The sequence below is a fragment of the Panthera pardus genome, unplaced genomic scaffold (genome assembly GCF_024362965.1).
Source record: "Panthera pardus isolate Hobbes unplaced genomic scaffold, ASM2436296v1 HiC_scaffold_27, whole genome shotgun sequence".
NCBI classification, from domain to species: domain Eukaryota; kingdom Metazoa; phylum Chordata; class Mammalia; order Carnivora; family Felidae; genus Panthera; species Panthera pardus.
In genome coordinates this window covers 24,073,704-24,094,113 of record NW_026526843.1, presented here as the reverse complement: position 1 = coordinate 24,094,113, position 20,410 = coordinate 24,073,704, and positions in this window count along the sequence as shown.

The following is a 20,410-nucleotide window of genomic DNA, read 5'->3' as shown; positions in this document are numbered from 1 at the left end:
TGAAGCTCTTACATAACAATAGTAAAATTATCAAACCCAGGAAATTAGCATTGGAACAATGATTAATAAACTGTAGAACTTCCTTCAATTTTATTTAAGTTTTAACTAAACTCTCAACTTTTTTAAATTAAGTTTTTATTTTAATTTCACTACAGTTAACATACAGTGTTATATTAGTACCTGCTGTATGATACAGTGAGTCATAAGTTTCATATATCACTCTGTGCTCATCCTGACAAGTGCACTCCTTAATCCCCATCACCTATTTTACCCATTCCCCTATCTCGCCTCTGGTAACCATCAGTTTGTTCTCTATACTAAGCTTTCAAGTTTTAACTTTTTGTTTTCTAGGATTTCATCTGGAGATTCATCTTCTCCAACATGTCACTGTTCCTTTTTTGTTCTGTATCTTCCATTACCTTGATAATTTTGAAGAGCAGGGGTCAGTTATTTTGACATAGATGTATTTGTTTTCTTTTGTAAGTTATAGAATAAAATGATGGAAACCAGAAGCCCTTCCTATGGTACAAGGAAATACTTTCTAGGTCTATAGAGAGCTACAAATTTAAATGACTAAGATCATTTAGTCTGCAGAGTATATCTGGATGTTCTTCCCTTACAATGGAGAAAAATAGAAAGGGATTGGAAATCCAATGAACTTCCTAATATTTGCTCTGGTGCATTCTCCAGAATATTCAGAAACCTATTTTTGTACCTGAATTGAACAACTCAGTTCTGATCTGAATGGAAAATGGATAATTTTCTCTCAAGATTGAGATATCATAATTAAACTGATCAGAGAATAATTCATTCATTTGAAAAGATATGTGAAAATGAATATCAAGGTAACCATGTTTGCATATTCAGAGATTGGCCGTCTTGTTAGATTCATTATTCCCAAATAAATGGTAAAGTTATTAAAACCAGTATACTTTTAAAAAGACTGAAATTTAAAAAACAATAATAACGAAGAAGTATAGAAAGATTTCATGCAAGTACTGTAATCATATTACTGTTGAGGTGGAAGTAATTAGCTAGTATAAAAAATAAGGAAAAGTCACAGAGCTTAGGAACAAAACTATGGCTGGAGAAAGTCTGTTTCATGGAAAATAAACTATGAAAAAGTATCTTCAGGCAAATTTCTCCCTTGATTTATTACAGTAAATTACTCTTCCTTTGTTCAATGTCTATTAAGCAAACTAAACTAATGTCACATGATCTTTTTCTACCTTGATATAAAATAGTTAACTGAGGGAGTCTGGTTTTTTGGTTGTTTTTTTTTTTTGAAAATTTTATTGAGATATAATTCACATATAAAATTTGCCCTTTTAAAGTGTTTGATTCCATGTTTTTAAGTATAGTAAGAACGTTTTGCAACATCACCACTATATAACTGCAGACTGTGTTTTCCATTTCCCCAAAAAGAAATCCCTTACCTAATTAGCCGTCACTCCCAGTTGCCACCTCCACCCATCCTCTTGCAGCCACTAATCTAGTTTTTGCCTCTATGGATTTGCTTATTCTGGATATTTCATGTAAGTGGAATCATACAATGTGTGTTCAGTTGTATCTGGCTTATTTAACTGAAAATAATGTTTTCCAAGTTCAGCCACTTTGTAGCTTGTAACAGTACTTCATTCCTTTATAAGGCTGAATAATGGCCCATTATCTGGAAATACAACATTTTGTTTATCCATTCCTCAGTTGATGGAGATTTGAATTATTTCCACTTTTTAATTATTATGAATAATGCTGTTATGAATGTTCCTGTACATTTTTTTATGAAGACAAATATTTTCATTACTCTTAGGTATATACCCAGTAGTAGAATATTTGGGTATTATGGTTATCCTGTTTTATTTGAGGAACTGCCAAAGTGATTTCCACAGTGGCTGCACCATTTTACATTCCTTTCAGCAATATATAAGAGTTCCAATTTCTCCACATCCTCATCAACATTTATTAGTGTCTTTTTCTTATATATGTACATCTTTGTATATGTTTTTTTTTTTGGAGAAAAGTTTATTCAGATCCTTTGTCCATGATTTAATATTGGATTATTTGTGCTTTTATTGTTGAGATGTAAAAGCACTTTATATATTCTGGATACTAAACCCTTATCTGGTACATGCTTTAAAAAGATATCTTTCTGGGGCGCCTGGGTGACTCAGTCGGTTGAGCGTCCGGCTTCAGCTCAGGTCATGATCTCACGGTTCTGCGTCGGGCTTTGTGCTGACAGCTCAGAGCCTGGAGCCTGCTTCGGATTCTGTGTCTCCCTCTCTCTCTGTTCTTCCCCAGCTTGCACTCTGTCTCTCCCTCTCTCAAAAATAAATAATAAACATTTAAAAAATTTTTAAAAAAAGATATCCTTCTACTCTGTGGATTGTATTTTCACTTTCTTGACGATGTCCCTTGGTGCACAAAAATTTTTAAGTTCAATTTATAAATCACTTAATTCTTTATATCTCTTGTGAGAATTATGAGTTTATATGTGAAAACTGTTTATAACAGCACCTGATGGTAAGCATTATAGAAGTGTTGGCTACTGTTGTTGTTATATAGTTCATAATGTGACCTTTAATGCAAGAGAAGTATTTTCTTAATTTGAGTATAAGAAATATATTGGCTATAGTTATACTTATGGAGTATTAAATCAAAATGTTATAACCAGCTATTATGCACCTAGGAGTATGGTAGGAATAGGGGACATTTATATATAAAATACAGTACTTGCTTTCAAGAAGCTAAGTTTGAAGAAATGACATAAGCATTTATCCATGCCTAATGTGGATAACCAAGCTCTGTTGATATACAAAGGAAAAACATAAGATCCCTACTCTCATGGAGCATCTAAATAAAAAGATAAACACATAAGATATATATTAAATGTCTAATATGCTGCACTAAAACAGGTACTATAAAATTACAGTAAATGGGCATAGTAATGAAAGTTCTACAAAGTAAAACTTATGAGAAATTAATATATTACATATAAGTCCTAAATTAATGACAGATATTCAGAAAAAAGTCATATAGAAAGGCATTATTTTATTATGATTAGCTTGGCAGCAGCCTGAAGATTACATTACAGAGGAGTCCGGGAGGAAAGTTAAGATGATTTATCATGCATAAGATCATGAGTGTTTATTCTCCTTGTGTCAGGAATAAAAAGGGGATGTGAAGGGTCAGATAAGAAAAATATTTCAAAAGAAATGTCTACTGTGGCATTACAGATGATTCTCTAATTTCAAGATTGAGAGACATAGGGAATAGTTCCTTTGTTCATTTTATATTCCTTTCAATTAAGCAGCACTAAATAAATATATGTTAAAGTGTTAATATTTGGGATGTGTGTATGTACGCTTTTCAATATTTCTTGTTTGTTTCCAAGAAAGGTTTATATTGCTTTCATGAGAAGGAAAGATTTTTATTAATAAATATTGGATTAAATTTTGATTTTTTTTTGCTTAAGATGTTAGACAATCACAAATTATATTTGATATGCTTTAGTTTTATTGTGTTTCATCTAAATATGTCAAATATTTCCATTACTCTAGAGTAAATTTGAAATGTCAAATAGTTGAAGTAAAACAAACTATAATTATTTTATTTTTCATCAATTTTCTTCATTATACCTTCCCTCATATGTTGACACCATATTCAAATTGGATCTTTTTATTAAATTTAATTTGTTCAATAAAATTTTATCAGTCACCTACCATATACTCCTGAGACAAGGAAGAAAAACACACAGTCTCTCTTCTTTTCTTCAAGCTTACAATAAAAAGGGAGAGTCATGTTAAAAAAAACAACAACTAAGAGTGATACACTAAGAGTTATAATGGAAGTTTTACAATGCATACTGGAATCCCCCTCCCCCCCCCCAAAAAAGAAGTGATTAACTCTGGTAGAAAGAAGAGATGAGGAAATCTTCATAGAGGAAGTGATGCTTAATCTGAGTCTTAAAATATGAAGAGGATTTTAACAACAGAGAAATGGGGAAAGAAGTTTAAAGCAGAAGGTTAACTTATATAGAAGTGCAAAGCATGGAAAAGCATTGCAAATGTGGAAAATGGAGAAAAGTTCTGAATTGGCTATAAGGGTCTTGAGCAACTTGATCTATTATGAAGACATAAAGATACAGGAGAAGGAAAAAGAATTTGACAGATGAAGGTTTTAGATTTAGTCATGTTGTGTTTGAGTTGCCCATGGAACACCTGCTTGAAAATATCCAATCATTGGTTTGAAACACATGCACATGTTCGCAGACACACAGAGACACACAGATAGACAGGTGTACACACACACACACACACACACACACACATGCAGACTTTTCCCAATTCCCTTATGTTACCGTCCTTTTATCATATCTATCTATCCTGTATCAATCCAATTATCTTTTTTCCCTCTCACTATGGTTTGTTTATCACTTGATCGCTGCTGTGGAATATCATATAACTATGCAAGAATGTGCAAAATATGTGCCATATAAATTTATGGTTTTCAATCTCATCCATTCTTCAGGGCCTACAAATAATTTCCCTATGCATCTCTAGTCAGTTCTTTCTTGTCTGGCATAGCAGTGATTTAAGCTCTTCAAACTTCTCCTCCCTCCTTCATCCTCTACTGAACAAATGACCTTACCTCCTTTCTGCCAACAAATATACACATCTCTCTGCATCCAACATATATATTTTCTTCTGTAAGATTGGAAGAGATATCCTTCTTCTTGTGTAATGCTATTATCTTTTTCAACTATAAGCTGGATATCATACCCTTCAGCTCCTCAAATAACTTTTCCTTGGATGATCCCCTCCTCATTATTTTCATACATTTCTTTGTAAAGTGTCTTTCTCTAGTGAATTTTAATATGATAAAAATTGGTCTTATTCTAAAAAAAATAACCTTGGGTCACCTGGGTGGCTCAGTTGGCGAAGCAACTCACTCTTGATTTAGGCTCAAGTCATGGTCTCACAGTTTGTGAGTTCGAGCCCTGTGTTGGGCTCTGTGCTGACAGCTTGGAGCCTACTTGGGATTCTCTGTCTCCCTCTCTCTGTCCCTCCCTCTCTCTGCCTCCCTCTCTTGCTCTCTATCTCTCTTTCTCAAAATAAATAAATATTAAAAAATTAAAAAAAATAACCTCAACTTCTCCATTTGTTAATCTTTCTCCTTTATATAGCTAAACTTTGGAAAGAGATTTTTTTTTGTTCATGCTATATCCACATTTTCCCAGCCATTCCAATCTGCCTGTTTCCCCAAGGATACCATTTAAAAATTTTTTTTAATGTTATTTATTCTTGAGAGAGACCGAGACAGAGCATGAGCAGGGGAGGGGCAAAGAGAGGGAGACACAGAATCTGAAGCCGGATCCAGGCTCCGAGCTGTCAGCCCATAGCCCAATGTGGGGCTGGAACTCAGAAACCACAAGATCATGACCTGAGCCAGAGTTGGTCGCCTAACTGACTGAGCCACCCAGGAGCCCTTCCCCAAGGATACCATTGAAACTACTCTAGTAAATATCCTCCAACTTCCTTCTTATTACATATAATAAGCACTTTCTAATTCTTTCCCAATCTCTTAACTTTTGAGTATTGTCCATTCCAGTTTTTAATTGCTCTCTTAACACACTTTCCTGGTTTTCATCTTGTTTCTCTGGATGTTCATATTCACCATACTTATTCTCAAGTTTCTTGGCTTGTATCTTTCTATATATAGTCTCCTTTGTAGATCCACACCTTATCTCACTTTGGGTAATCTTAGCCACTTTCATGGTTTCAATTATCTAATTCTAAGAGTGCCTGGGTAGCTCAGTCAGTTGAGCATCCAACTTTTGATTTCAGCTCTGGTCATGATCCCAGGGTTGTGCGATCCAGCCCCACACCAGGCTCAGTGCTGAGCATGGAGCCTGCTTAAGATTCATTCTCTCTCTCTCTGTCTCTCTCTCTCTCCCTCTCTCCTTCCCTCTCCCTCTGCCCCTCTCCCCCATTCACACACTTTCCAAAATAAAAAAAATTAAAAATTAAAAAATTATATTTCTAGCCCAGAACCGTCTCCCCTCAGTTTCAGATATATGTATCCACCTACTTAATGCCCTCTTTACCTGGATGTTGCTCAGTCACTTAAAAGTTACTTGCCACTTGGACAGGCCCATTTTGGTGATCATACAAGGGTAGTATGGCAAGCATATTTTAAAAATATTTTTACAAAGATTTTATATTTTAAATACATACTAAATATAGTTCATGCAAAATTCCTAAAACATAGTAAATATACAGTGAAAAGTGAGTCTCTTTCACTGCCCTTTCTCCAGCTACTTAGTTTTCTACCAAAGGGACCACCACTTTACTAGTTTCTTAGAAGAATTTGTTATGCTATCCCCAATAATTAAATATTCATCTCTTTATTGAGCTGGATTTATGAACATTTTAAAGTTATGATACATGACTTCACAGTCTTTTCATCCCTAATTCTTAGTCCAGTGTGTGACACAGTAGGAACTTGATAAGTCAAAATTAAATAAGTGTTAAGTTATACACTCTAATACAACCAGACAATACAACAATAATCAGACAAATTAAGCAACAATTACATTAAGAAATAGTGTTTTCAAAAATAACTTGAAATTTAAATTGTATTAATTCTAATTTAGCTGCATATTCATTAAATCTTATTCTAAGCTGACTCATAGTGCTCTTTAATATTTGTAAGTAGTTCTGTTCACTAATAATTACTTTTATTTGAAAAAAAGCATAGTTAAAGGAAGAATTATGCTATAGTCTGATTCAGGTCATCAAGTTTATGGGAAATCTACAGGTTCAGATTATAAACTCCCCTGAACTGTAGTCTTAGTAGCTAGTCAGATAGAATAACAACTTCAGGAGTATTCTGGCCTTGAAAAACCAATAAAGTGCTAACAAATATTAATTTTTTTAAGAAGATGAAATGAATTGGCCTAGTTAGGATATGTTTTGATGTTCAGTGAAGGCATCTGATTAAGCTTTTCTTTCTCTTTTATTTTTCATGTATAATTTATATTATTTTTATGGTTACAAATCTGAAGAAAAAGCCCTTTAGTATTCACCTGATTCTTTTTAGGTCACTTAGTGAGTATAAAGCTATAATTCTATCCAAAAGGTTCACAGATAATAAACCTTAAGAGCACAGGTTTTTGTAGGCAGTTAACCCTCCATTCTTCTTCTTTCCCAACTCCCTGTAAATTATTTACTTTTAAAATACATCCTGTTGGCAGAAAAAGTTCATAGTGCAAGAAACACATAAAGAGAGAGGGTAGCAGCATATTCAGAAGGATGAAAAATTGCTATTTGAGGACAGAGATCACTTGGAAATGCAAAAGTACAGCTGTTCCTAATGCAAAAAGTACATAGAAATTATTTGTGTTAAGTGAAACTTCCAAAGTTCCATGGAGACCTAAAGACCCTACAGTCTAGACATTCCATTGTGCTGTATGTCACCCAGACATAGCACAACTTGACCTCATTCTTCACTACACTGAGAGTGACTTGTAAAATGTAATCCCAATTAGCTCAGAGAATAAAAATACTAATTTTGACTTTAGCACATTGTAGAGGACCATAAGAGGTCAATAATTATTTCCTAAATCATTTGTTCCCCTTCCCAGGATTCTTTTCTTCAACCTGACTTTCCCTTATCCAAATCTGTTCATATAGCAACAAAGCAAAACAAAACAAAACGCACACACAAAAATCTCACTTAGGGCTTAAAATTGTCATGTCAGCTGTACCTGATTTTAAATTTTGGTTTTGATTCTTTAAAAATGCTAGAATAAAATATTTTCAGCTGTGTCTGAGTTACATGAGCCAAATGATCACAGATTCAGTGGGTATGTATGTCTGATATTTATTCATTTTGTATGTGTTCTAAAATAGTTCAAGTAAAATGAAAATAGAATATTAAATGACAGTGCGCATCCAGTATGACCACAAAAGAACAGGATACCATCCTCTCCAGTAATCATGGGTATTTCATGTTTTTCTACTAATTTATCTAGGTACTCAATCTGTATCACTTGATATTGCTTACCCTTAGCAAAATTTTATGTTAGCTAAAAAAATATGGTGGATTATTCAGAAGAAGCAATCTGTGTAGATTTTAATTCTTTGTATATACTACAATGTTAATTCTAGTCTAGAAATAGTCCAAAGTTGGAGAAAGGGGTACAGTTCAGTATTACCATTCTCTGAGAGTGTGTGTGTATGTGTGTGTGTGTGTGTGTGTGTGTGTGTGTGTCTGTGTCTGTGTGTGTAGTTTGAGAAGGCTCACACCAGGAGATTCTCATAGAGTTCTTATACTACCACCATCATCCAATTATTTGTTCTTGTTCAAGTGTAAAGCTGTGCCCTGGAAACTGAATATAGTTGCTTATCTTTGCAGATAAACAGAGGAAAACAACGGAAGCCTTTGTGTTATTTGGAGATGCACAGGCATGGACCAGTTTCAGAGCTAGGCATATCCTACAACTACCAGCTCTGCAAATGTTTGAGGAAAAGAAGAGATTACAATGTTTCTTGAGGTAAGGAATTAAATCACAGTTGAAAATTATTTTTCAAATTAAATACTAATATTTCAAATTTCTATTAAAAGATTTGGGGATGGTGTTGAGTTGAGAGTATATTGCAGGATTACGAATGATAAATAACTGGCTTGGACCAGATAGCAGTGGAAAGGATGAGAAGCGGTCATATTCTGAACAGAATATGAATGTAAGGCCAAAAAGATTTGTTGTGAGAGCATAATGTGGAATAGAGGGGGAAAAAAAGAATCAAGGATAACTCTCAGTTTTTGGTCTAAGGGACTTAAAGAGTAGAGTTGCCATTAACTGAGTTAGGAAAGCCCTAGTACAGGAACCAACTTAGGGATATTGATATGGAGTTTAGTTTTCATGAAGCTAAGTTTGAAAAGAGTTTCACTTTTTAATTTGAACAAGATTGGCCTATTCCATTTATCCACATAACAATAAATCTTCAAACTTAGTTATTTAAAATAACTATTTAATAATATTTTATGATTTTGAGAGTCAGGAACTCAAGCAAGGCTTGGCTGTGGCATTGATGAATGTCACTTGTTGGCATTCATCTTGCAGAGGGACTGGTTTTGAGTCTCCATAAAAGTTTCTCTCACATGTTTGGCACTTTGGTGGGGATATGTGGAAATCTAGGCTGAGCTGGAACTGTCAGTCATAGCACAGCAAACTCAGGGCAGCTGGAGTTCTTACACAGAAGCTCAGAGCTATGAGAGAGTATTACAGTGAGCAGGCGAAACCTGCATTATCTTTCCTGACCTATCTTTGGAAGTCACATAACATCATTCTGCAGTAATCTATTGGTCAAATGAGACACAAGCCAAGTCAAGGTGAGAGGACATACATCTCACTACTTGATGGGAGAACTGTCAAAGATTTTGCAGTATGTTTTAAAGCTACCACAAATTCATTAGAGCATCTTTAGCAGAGGATCAGCTCAATATGACTTAAGTTTAAAAGTATAACTTTGAGTACTCTGTATAAAAAAGACTATAATGGGGAGAAGGCAAAAGCAGAGAGGCCAATTAGAAGGCTATTGCAGTGATGCATGTGAAAGATGGTGGCTTTGACCAGAATGGTAGTAGTGCAAGTGATAAGAAGTTTCTTGTTTTGGATACAGTTTAAAGATATAACTGACAAAAATTAGACAGCAAAGATGTGAGAAAAAGAGAAGAGCCAAGTTTTGGCCTAAGCAATTGAATGCATTTACTTTGATGTGGAATATTGCAGGACTAACGAGTTTCAGAATGGGAGAGTGGAAATCAGTAGAGCAGTTATTTGTCATGTAAGGTTGAGATACCTATTAGATATCAAAGTGGTAACTGTATATAAGAGCCTGGAGTTGAATGGACTGCTCATGGGTACTTATATAAATTTTCAAAATATAGATGACATTTAAAAATACAGGACTGTATGAAATCATCAAGGAATTCAGTCTAAATAAAGGCAGCAAGAAGATACATGATGATTGACTTCCAGAGAACTCCAATATTTAGAGTTTTAAAAGAGGAAGAGAATCAAGTAAATGATACTGAGAAGGAGCAGCCACTAAGATAAGAAAAAATCAAGGAGAATTATGTGTCCTGGAACCAAAGTGAAAAAAGTGGATCTGTGATCAACTGTGTCAAATATTACTAATGGATCTAATAAAGACTTAGAATTGGCCAAAACCTTTGGCAATTTGGAGGTTGCTGTTGACTTTGAAAAGAATAGCTTTAGTGTGTTGATGGGGAGAAAAGTCTGTTTTCAAGGAACTCAAGCATGAATTAGAGGGAAAAGGTAACATGAATATATAACTATCCTGAGGAATTTTCTATGAAGGGAAGGAAAAAAATGAGAGATAGATGAGAATGTGTGGAGTCAGGAAAGGATTTTGAAACATGTAGGTATAGTACTTTTTCGTGATAAAAGTAAGAAAGAATGAATTTGTACTGAATCAATCCATGTAATTGTTATAATTTTTTTAACATTTTAGCTAATATCTGAAAGGTGTATTTAAATTTAAATACATATTATTAAGGTGACAGTGCATTTAGGGGAAGCAATCTACATGGGTCTGTGGTCTTAAATATTCTAAAATTTAACAAAAATAAACTCATATTATTAGACAAAAATGAATACTTAGTGAAGAAGAGATTTCCCGCCAAAAGATGTTTTCTTTGGATAATTTACTTACTGGAAGTAACTAACCTTAGAAAAGAGGGGTTAAGGAAAATGACTATCTTGTCAATGGTCTTTTCACAGTATCTCTAATGTTCTTTTCATTGCAGTTCTCACTTTCATCACCTAATTCTGGCACTCTTTATCCCTTGACTGAATTATTACAGGGTAGTATTTTCCAGTTTATCCCTATACCAACTAACCTAATACTCGGCTGCAAATGTATATTGTCTAGCAAAATTCTAACTTGGATGTTTCAATCCCACCACAATGTAACCTAAGTGACCTTTTAGGTTTATCTCCAATTACTCTTCTACCCCCCCCGCCCGAGTATACTTTTTTAAAATAAATTTTATTTTATTAAGTTCATATATTTTGAGAGAGAGAGAGAATCCCAAGCAAGCTTCACACTGTCAGTGCAGAGCCCAACACAGGCCTCAAACCCATGAAACATGAGATCATGACCTGAGCCAAAATCAAGAGTTGTATGCTTAACTGATTGAGCCACCCAGGCACCCCACACAATATACTTTTATACTTTAGCTAAAAGTGACTGGTCGTTCCCAAAATTAGCCTTAAATTTCCCTGATTTCATGCCTTTCCCCATGACCACTACCTAAATGAGTCAAAACTGTATTTATGAGTAGCAGTGTAGGGAAGTGAGAGTGAAGTGAGGGGGAAGGGTGGGCAATCCATGTAGCCTGTTTTTTTTTTTTAATACTAGATCTGCCACTTTTAACTATGACCATGGAGAAGTTCATTGTTTAAATCACTGTGATTCTTTGTTTTCTCAATATAAATTAATTTGGTAGCATTATTGTGAGGACGTAAGCGTTATGTGTAAAGAACCTCACAAGTATCCTCACAAATATCTGGCAAACTGAACTTGTTCAAAAGTGGTAGCTGTTATTATTATTACAGACTTGATTTAAATGAAGCCTTCCCCCATGAAATCTTCCCAAATTACTTTGCTGTATTTCCATAGTACTTTGATGACATCACAATATTAATATTTCACAATCTCTCTTGAGCTGTAGTTACTTGTGCATGCATTTTTTTCTCATGCCAGGAAATGTAGAGTAGTACTGTTCATTAAGAACAGTGTCTCTGCAATCAGGAAGAACTGAAGGAAAATCCTAGCTCCTTTACTTACTAGCTGTGAGACTTTAGATGAGAAACCTCTGTGCCTGAGTTTCTTAATCTATAAAATACAGATAAAAACAGTAGCCAAACTCATGTGGGTTTTGGTAATAAATGTAAATGCTAGGTACAGTGTACAAAACATAATAAAGTCTCAATAAATGTAAAATGTACTTGGTTTTAAACTCTTAAAGGATGGAAAGTAAGTTTTGTCACCTTTGTTTTTCCACCACTATGTTTATTAGAATGTGCTGCACATTCTAGGTATTCAAATACTTGTTGAATTACAATAATTTATATTAAGTCAATGGTAAATATACCAAGATTATTCATCTTTTGACTTTGGGGTAAAAAGGAGAGTGGTTAAATTAGGGCTTGAAACAGGAGCCTGATCTATGTATACTGCATCAAGGAAGTTCTTTGTGCCTCATAGTGTGGGTATGGCACAGTATCTTACACTTAGTAAATGTGAGACAGATATTTATTGGGTGAATTAAATGACTGTTATTTAGTTGTAAACAAAATAAATTTATTTTTCAATAAAATAAGTTTAGAACCAACAAGCATCAAGGAAAGGAAAATATAAAACAATCTAAAGTAAAACTTCATAGAACCTTTATGATTCTGTGAATAAGATAACGTACCTCTACATTTATCATTTAACCTGAGATTATAACATGAAGCTTAACTTTTAAAAGTGTGTGTTTACACCTCTTACACAGTAGGCTTGTCACTATAATAGCTGCTATGTGAACATGAGGTAACACTTAGGCATAGCAGATAGACTTTTCTTAGGTATGGGAAGCAGAGAGTGGTGGAAAGACACAGGGGCCTATAAATTGCATAGTTTCCTCAAGGTATCCATAAGAGGAATTATAAAAGGAAAAGCATCACAAATGTGTGCTTGTGTAAGTGAATGTAGTCTGTGTTTTTGCGAGAGTATATGAATTAATAGGGTTCTATCTCTGTGTAGGTCTAAGTAAAGAACAAGTAATATGGACAATGAAACACAAGTATTTTCAAGCCAACTCTGACACATCTTGCAAACTACTGCAAGGTTCAATTTCCCAAGGTACAATTATGGTCACAATACTACCGTTCATTTATTCATTCACTTGTGCCTTCAAAAATGTGTCTTGAAAGAAGAATGTGTCTTGAATATCTGCCATATGCAAGGCTACCTCAGGGCTGGAGATAGAATAATGTATAAGACTCAAAGGGCTCATTGTCTGGGGATACAGACAAGTAAACTGACTATGGGATTTCAGATATAACATTCAGGAGAACATCGGGTTGCAGATTGATACTGTAAAATCCTATAGATACTTGGGATAGTTGTAAAGGAGTAAGTGAGTCTCCTTAGGAATAATATGAAAAAATAACAACATGTAAGAGATGAGCGGGGAAAATATTTGGAGTAGACTAAGAAAGAACAGCCAGAGAAGTAGGAAAGAAAACTAAGACATAGTAGTGAGGAAAGAGTTTCAAGAGAAAGTTGCATTTTTTTCAAAGGCAAAAAAAAAAAAAAAAAAAAAAAACAACCAAAAATATTCAGGAAATGTTAATGGTTCTCTAATTCCTATTAGTATATATAAACTTACCAGAGTTACACTCAGAAAAATTTCATAAAACTCTCCCATCTACTTTTCCCACAAGCATTTTCCTGTTTATATCCTTCACTTCTACTCTTGAAGGATTTGAAATACTCATTGCACTATGAACATGCTGAAAACTTGCCTTCCTCTGTGATTTAGCTGATGTTGTACCTCTAAGTAGAATGACCTCCCCCATTAGATAAGGCACATCTGTCCACTTTCTAGCAGTACTTATAGGCCCATGTCTTCTGCGAAAACTCTCTTGTTAATCTTTCCCACTTGTAAACTCCCATAGTACTTTTATTAATATCTTCCTTGACACTTACCATATTCCATACTGGATTATAGATATAGGTATACTGTATATACTTTCCTTATTCTTTCTATGATTTTTAATGCAAGAGTCTGTGCCATATTCATATTCAAAACCTCAGCATAGCACCATGTGTATATAGATGTTCAATAAATATATGCTGAATGCTGAATAAGTAGATGCTTGAGTACCTGTAGAACCAACATGATGAATGACACATAGTTCATTCTCAATATTTGTTGTATAAAAAATTGACAAAACAATTTCCTATTATTTAGCCTTCAACTTCCCTTTCTGATTTTCTTTCAAGCCCAAACATTCATTATCTTTGTGGGAAATAACTCTATGACAAAATTTCAGGCCAGTGTGTTGGATACCTTGACTTATATTTCTGTATTAACCACAGTAAAAAATCAATATTAGTTAAATATCAAATTTAAAAATCAAATATCAAAATAAAATATCAAAAATAAAATATGGTGCCTGATGAATCAGTGGTTTGACAGTATTCAATGTCTTTGTGTAATTCTTGGTTCCCAGACTCAAAGACAATTTGTCAGGAAGGGTTACAGGTTATTCTTGGTTCATAAAAGAAGAATTCTATAAATTATTTTATGTTCATTTCAGTTAAATTATGTTTATTTCTTTCTACAAGATAGAATAGAACTTAATATTCTAGGTTTCTGAAAACTCCTAACACTAATCTTTCAATTTATTGTTATTAAAACAAATTTATTTAAAGAAACAATAGGGGAAGACATATATCACTATAGAAAAAAATTGGAAGTTGTTTCAGAATCTTATTCTATTATGAAATAAAAGTGGAATTTGAGGTTGAAGTTTATTCAACGTTTATTTTCAGGGGAATCCTTTCAATTTTTTTAGAAAAATTATTTGAAAGACCAATGCTATAATACCATTATGAAAACCAGACTTCTTAGGAAGATAGTCTTTTGTGCACTTCAAAATGATTTTGGTAGATGAACATAAAATTTTCATGGGTGGGGATGGATGTATCGATCATTTAGATTACAAACAGCTTAGAAATATCTCAAATTCCTTTTTAAAAATGTACTGAAAAGACATTATGAAAGGTGGAATAAATCATGGTTTTTCACAACTCTCCCAAATATTTATTTGCCTAAAACAGGTACAGAAATCTGAAAGTAGACATATGCATTGACATTTTCTTGACAGATTCATAACTCTATGGTTTCCAAAACTTTAATGTTCAATAACATTTCATTAGTATACTCCAGTGTATTTATTACTATGCATTATTAATACAGATATGTGCCTAGGAGATGTACAATTTGTAATTATTTTTCCTTTCAAAACATAATAGCTTCACACTGGGCTTGTTGCAGCTACGATATTTCATCTCTGAATTCTCCTTCAGACTCTCTGGGGTTGTGACAGAAATTTGTATTTGAATAGAAAAGCTGTCAAGAAGGTGCTGTGGTACTATCCATCACATTTTTAATCCTGACCATACTTAGATGCTACTGAGGTTGGCTGTCCAAGACACTAAACAAAGATTGAAATTATGCCTTCTGTTCTTACACATCAAAGTTGCACCGTTATACCAAATTCAATAGGCCTGTATTACACTCTATTAATTTCCTATTAGTTCTCAGCTATGCAAAATGCAACCATGGTGTCACTATGGTTTAGACATGCAACCTTGATTCCAGCATCAAAAAAATGGAACCTGTCACTTCTAATAATTTTACAGGAGATTCTACAAATGTAAATCCTTTTTCATCTTGTCATCCTTTCATGTCTTTAATGAGTTTGCTCACTAACAGTGTAGAATCTTAATTTAACTTTCAGAAATATTAACAGCTATTATAATTGAGCATCTCTAGGAGTATACTAATTAATGTGTAATAAAGAGTAATTTATAATACCTGAAACATTTATCTTAAAAAAATTCCATCAATAATTAACTATATATCAGAAAGAAAACAAAGACAGTAGTGAACTCAAGATTCCTAGCCAAATTGCTTATTTTGAGAGAAAGCATCATCTAGCTTAATCAGATGATCTACAAATTAAACTCAACCATTCGTAAAAGCCAGAGAACACTGTGTACTTGAAAAGCAAGTTAACCAGGGATTAGCATGTGAAAATTATTCACGGAAAACAGTTAACTCTTGGGAACAGGTGCTATAGTCAGTCTAACAATTACTATACATAAAATATTAGTATATTCTCTCATAGACTTTTATGCTTTATTTAGATTCAGTGACTTATTGCCACTATTACTGACCTTTAAATCTAATTAAAGTCCCTTAAAATCTAGATCTACACCATTTTTATCTCCCTTGACAGCCTTTAATTTGAATGTCTGTAAATGTCCACTAAAATTCATACTGTACCAGTAGCAAAAAATAGCCTTTGCTGTAAGAGGGTCTCAGATCTAATACTTTGCACTGAAGAAAACAAAGACTCAATTTTGAGCTATAAACTCCATTATTAAATTTTCTAAAGATTATATAGATTGGGTTTCATAGTAGAATTACACTGATTTTTCACTTTATTGTTCCCATTTCATAGCAGTTTAATTATTCTATAAACAATAATGTAACATCAATTTTAATACAGAATCAGTGAAACTGGTCTGGTATTCCAGAATACTACATTCAAGGAGTTTGAAGCCTTAAGTATTTAGTTGGGGAAGTAACATTATGCAAGTCAAGTCTGCCAAGCCACAATTGCTCAAGTATTCCAAATCTTGGCATCGAGATTTTACTGTGAATCTTAACTACTTTGTGCTTTATTGTGACACAAGAAGTTTTTTTTCTATATACATTGGACACAGAATACTTTATTCATTTCAATCTTTTCTGTCCATTACCATTTTAGGAGAGGTAAATGGCTGAAAGTTTGCCATTATCTCAGTGTCAACTTCCAGGGTTAGCTGAATTTCAGCATAAGTCATGATATGTAGTAGTTACAAAGTACACCACTTACTACACAATGTGTATTTTACTATTTGTCAATACAAAACATCTTTGATATTGAACCCCTCTAACTTAGCATTTATATTAAGGTTTTTACAAATAGAAAGAACATTAATAGTGAATAGCTATCAAACATTTTTGTTTTCAGGCACTAAGTGAAGTCCTTTGCATATATTACCTCATTTAATTTTTTCATTAACCCTATTATCATATGACATGACATATAAGGAAACAGATGCACAAAACAGTCAACAACTTGTCCAACTTGTCCATACAAATCATATGATTTGTAAGTGTTAGAAACAAGATTCAAACCCTTGTCTTAACCACAGTTACTACTGCCTCTCAATGTTAATCAATAGAGTAAAATAACACCTTTTCCTTTTTAAAGATTTTCATGTATATGGCTTTTTCATTATGTACAACATTTGAAGCATTTAAAAGTCATATGCATCATCTTTTGTTTTTTTTATGTACTTTTTCTCTATAACAGTATCATATTTAAAATCACTGCTTAGTCAAGTAGTTCCTAAGGGAGAAAGGTAGAAAACAATTGTTAGAAATGGTGTGAATGGGAGGTAGATGATTAGGGGCAGTAGGGACAAAAGACAGATGTTTTTCTGAGCAACTGGAATTGGGAATATTCATGTTCATAGGAACTGGAGAGACTGAATACTAAGAATAAAACTTCATAAGATATTGCAAGCTAGATAAATGGGTTAACATATAGCCCCCAGTGAGATGGGGGCTATCATGTACACACTTGTGAATTTCTGGTCCATACAGGGCTTTCTTTATATATAGCCAGATATGAAAAAAATGCTATTCAGAAAACAGAATGTCTGCTTTGCCTCTGGTTCTAGGGAAAAATCAACAATCTCCTCAATGGTGAATATTACCTTTTTTCTTTTCCAAGGAAAAACTCACAATATACTTTATGGAGCCTTTTTGGTTGAAAAGTTTGAACCCTAAATGAGCACTAAATGATCCAACTTTAGAATGCTACCTAAGAGAGTGAGAGAGATTTTAAGTTCATGTAGGTAGCCTGAAAGAAAGGGCAAAAGGACACCCATGTGGAGATGAAAGTGAAGGAAACAAGTCTTGGGAGAGAGACAGAAAGAAACCTGAAAAGGTGATAGCCTAAGGAAAGGATATAGGCACCAAGAAACTCTTAATGCCAGGAAGGCCCAGTAAAATTTTAGGACAATGATATTTGATGCTAACTTTTAAGTTGCTTTCCATTGTGCTTCAATCCCACTATATTGCTCCAAACCTTTAGTGTAAACCTGATATATGTAAAAGACTTCTTAAGTGTTATTTGGTATAGAATGAAGGAATAAGGATAAAAGAGGGGTAAGAGGTACCCAGGAAAAGCATCAGCTTTCCACTTCTAAGCTGGCCCAAGCAAATTTTCAGACATAGGGAGTAGTATTATGACTAAGCTGCTATATTTGAATATTAAAGAGAATACAGAGGCTGTATTCTGAATTAGGTGCATGTGTAGAAAATGTTTACATTGCTATTAGTAAAAGTTTCTATGTGCTTTGGGCAACATTTTTCAGCTAGCATCAGAAATCATCAAATAGTTGAATGTATGAGGAACTTCTGTTCATAAAGTGCAACATTAAGTATGGAAACATTGGTATTAAAGCAAATTATTGATGTATTGAATAGAATATAACATATTTGGAGATAGGCTTAGTGTAGGTTCTGTGGAAATAAATGAATCACAGAAACATCCGCAGTTGGATGCCTGAAATCACATTTTCTGTGAAATGGGATGTGTTATTCAATAATATTTTAGAACTTGGAGGTTAAATGTTATGCAGCTGCTAATATGTCCCTATTGTGAAGAAAAGAACAACACAAATGATGGCGCATGATGTTATGTAGGTTGTTATGCCCATAACATCTGAGTCATCTCATTTTAGAAATCTGATAAAGGAGACCATAACTTAATAATGTGGAGTATATATTCCTATAAAGTCAAGAAAATGGATCCTGGTAATGGCGTGTGCTCAAATTATGGGTCCCTAAGTAAGAATATTAGAACAGGCTTCTATTCCATTTCCTAACTGCAAAATAATCACTGCTTCAGGGAAAAGTTTTGTTTGGCTCTCATCATTTCTGCAACCTCCGCCCAGGTGAGTAAGAAGGAATTAGGCTGTGACCCCGAGAATGCAGACTATCCCTATGTTTGGAAATGTGTGTGTGTGTGTGTGTGTGTGTGTGTGTGTGTGTGGTTTTCCACAGTAAGATATCATCCTAGCTTAATAAGTTATTTAGAATATAAATTTTAGAATGCAAGAAATATGTAAATAGGAGTTATAGTTCCTTGGTGGCATGTTGGAGTCTACTTTTACATAATGTGTAGGGCTAACTCTTCTAACGTGTCACACTTTCAGAATGGTTTGTTCCAATGTCCTCAGGTATTGGAACCCTGAATTAGCTGCTTCTCTGGATTGTATTTTTACAGGTCGTTCCCCTAGTCCATTAATGCCTGAGATAAGTTCCATCATCTTTCTTTACTTATGTGTTGTCTTGGCTTGCTGCATCAAGTCCTTCCTCTAGTATCTGACGGCCTTGAACTGCTGACTTTTCCCTTCACTTAAATCAATACCAATTTAAATCTCACTTTTCAGTTTCTTTCCTTTACCAACTTCTTATGTATACACTCTCCCTATTGTCCTGGTGTCTGTCAACAAACTCTGAGTCCTTCAGGAAATTAATATTTTTATCCCATTATGTGAAGAGTACAAAGTGTCACAAACTATGGATTGTTCAAGACAAGGTGCATCAAAAGGGCCACCCGTTTTTCATGTTCTCTTTCCTCCTTCCTCTCCCATCTCTAAAATATATGATAAAAAAGTTAAATATTGTAACAAAATAAATCTATAATTATTAAATGTCTAGAACCATAGACTGACAGAATAATGGATCTAGAAGGGGACCTTAGATATCTTTTACTTCAATCTTCTCATTTTATATTTGAATAATATAAACCTTAGAGAGTCATAGTGCATTGACAATGGCAAATCCAGGTCTCAGACCCCATTCTCCTGACACCCAGTTTAATGTTTTTTATTATACAACTGTGCTATAATAGACTTGAAAAATAAATCTCAAAAAGATGGCCTGAAGTTGACTACAACAAAGTAGTAAAAAATGAGGATAAACATATGTATGCATGCTTTTGGATTATAAGGACAGCAATTATTTGAATGACTGCAATATTTATATTCAGTGCATAATCTAATAAAATATTTTTAATTGGCGGTCTGGAAATAGAAATGAGAATCACATTTCTGATACAGTCATTTGGTATTGCTCCCAATAGGTAAAGAAAATATAACAGAAAAGAACACTATTAATTGGAAATGATTATAGTGGTGCCTGGGTGGCTCAGTCAGTTGAGCGTCTGACTTAGGCTCAGGTCATGGTCTCATGTCCATGAGTTCAAGCCCCGCGTTGGGCTTTATGCTGACAGCTCAGAGCCTGGAGCCTGCTTTGGATTCTGTGTCTCCCTCTCTCTCTGCCCCTCCCCTGCTTATGCTCTGTGTCTCAAAAAATAAAATAAAACGTTAAAAATTAAAAAAAAAGAATTAATTATAAAATATTACAGGTTTTTAAATATTACACTCTAATTCACAACCAACCTATAACAGCTTTGGTG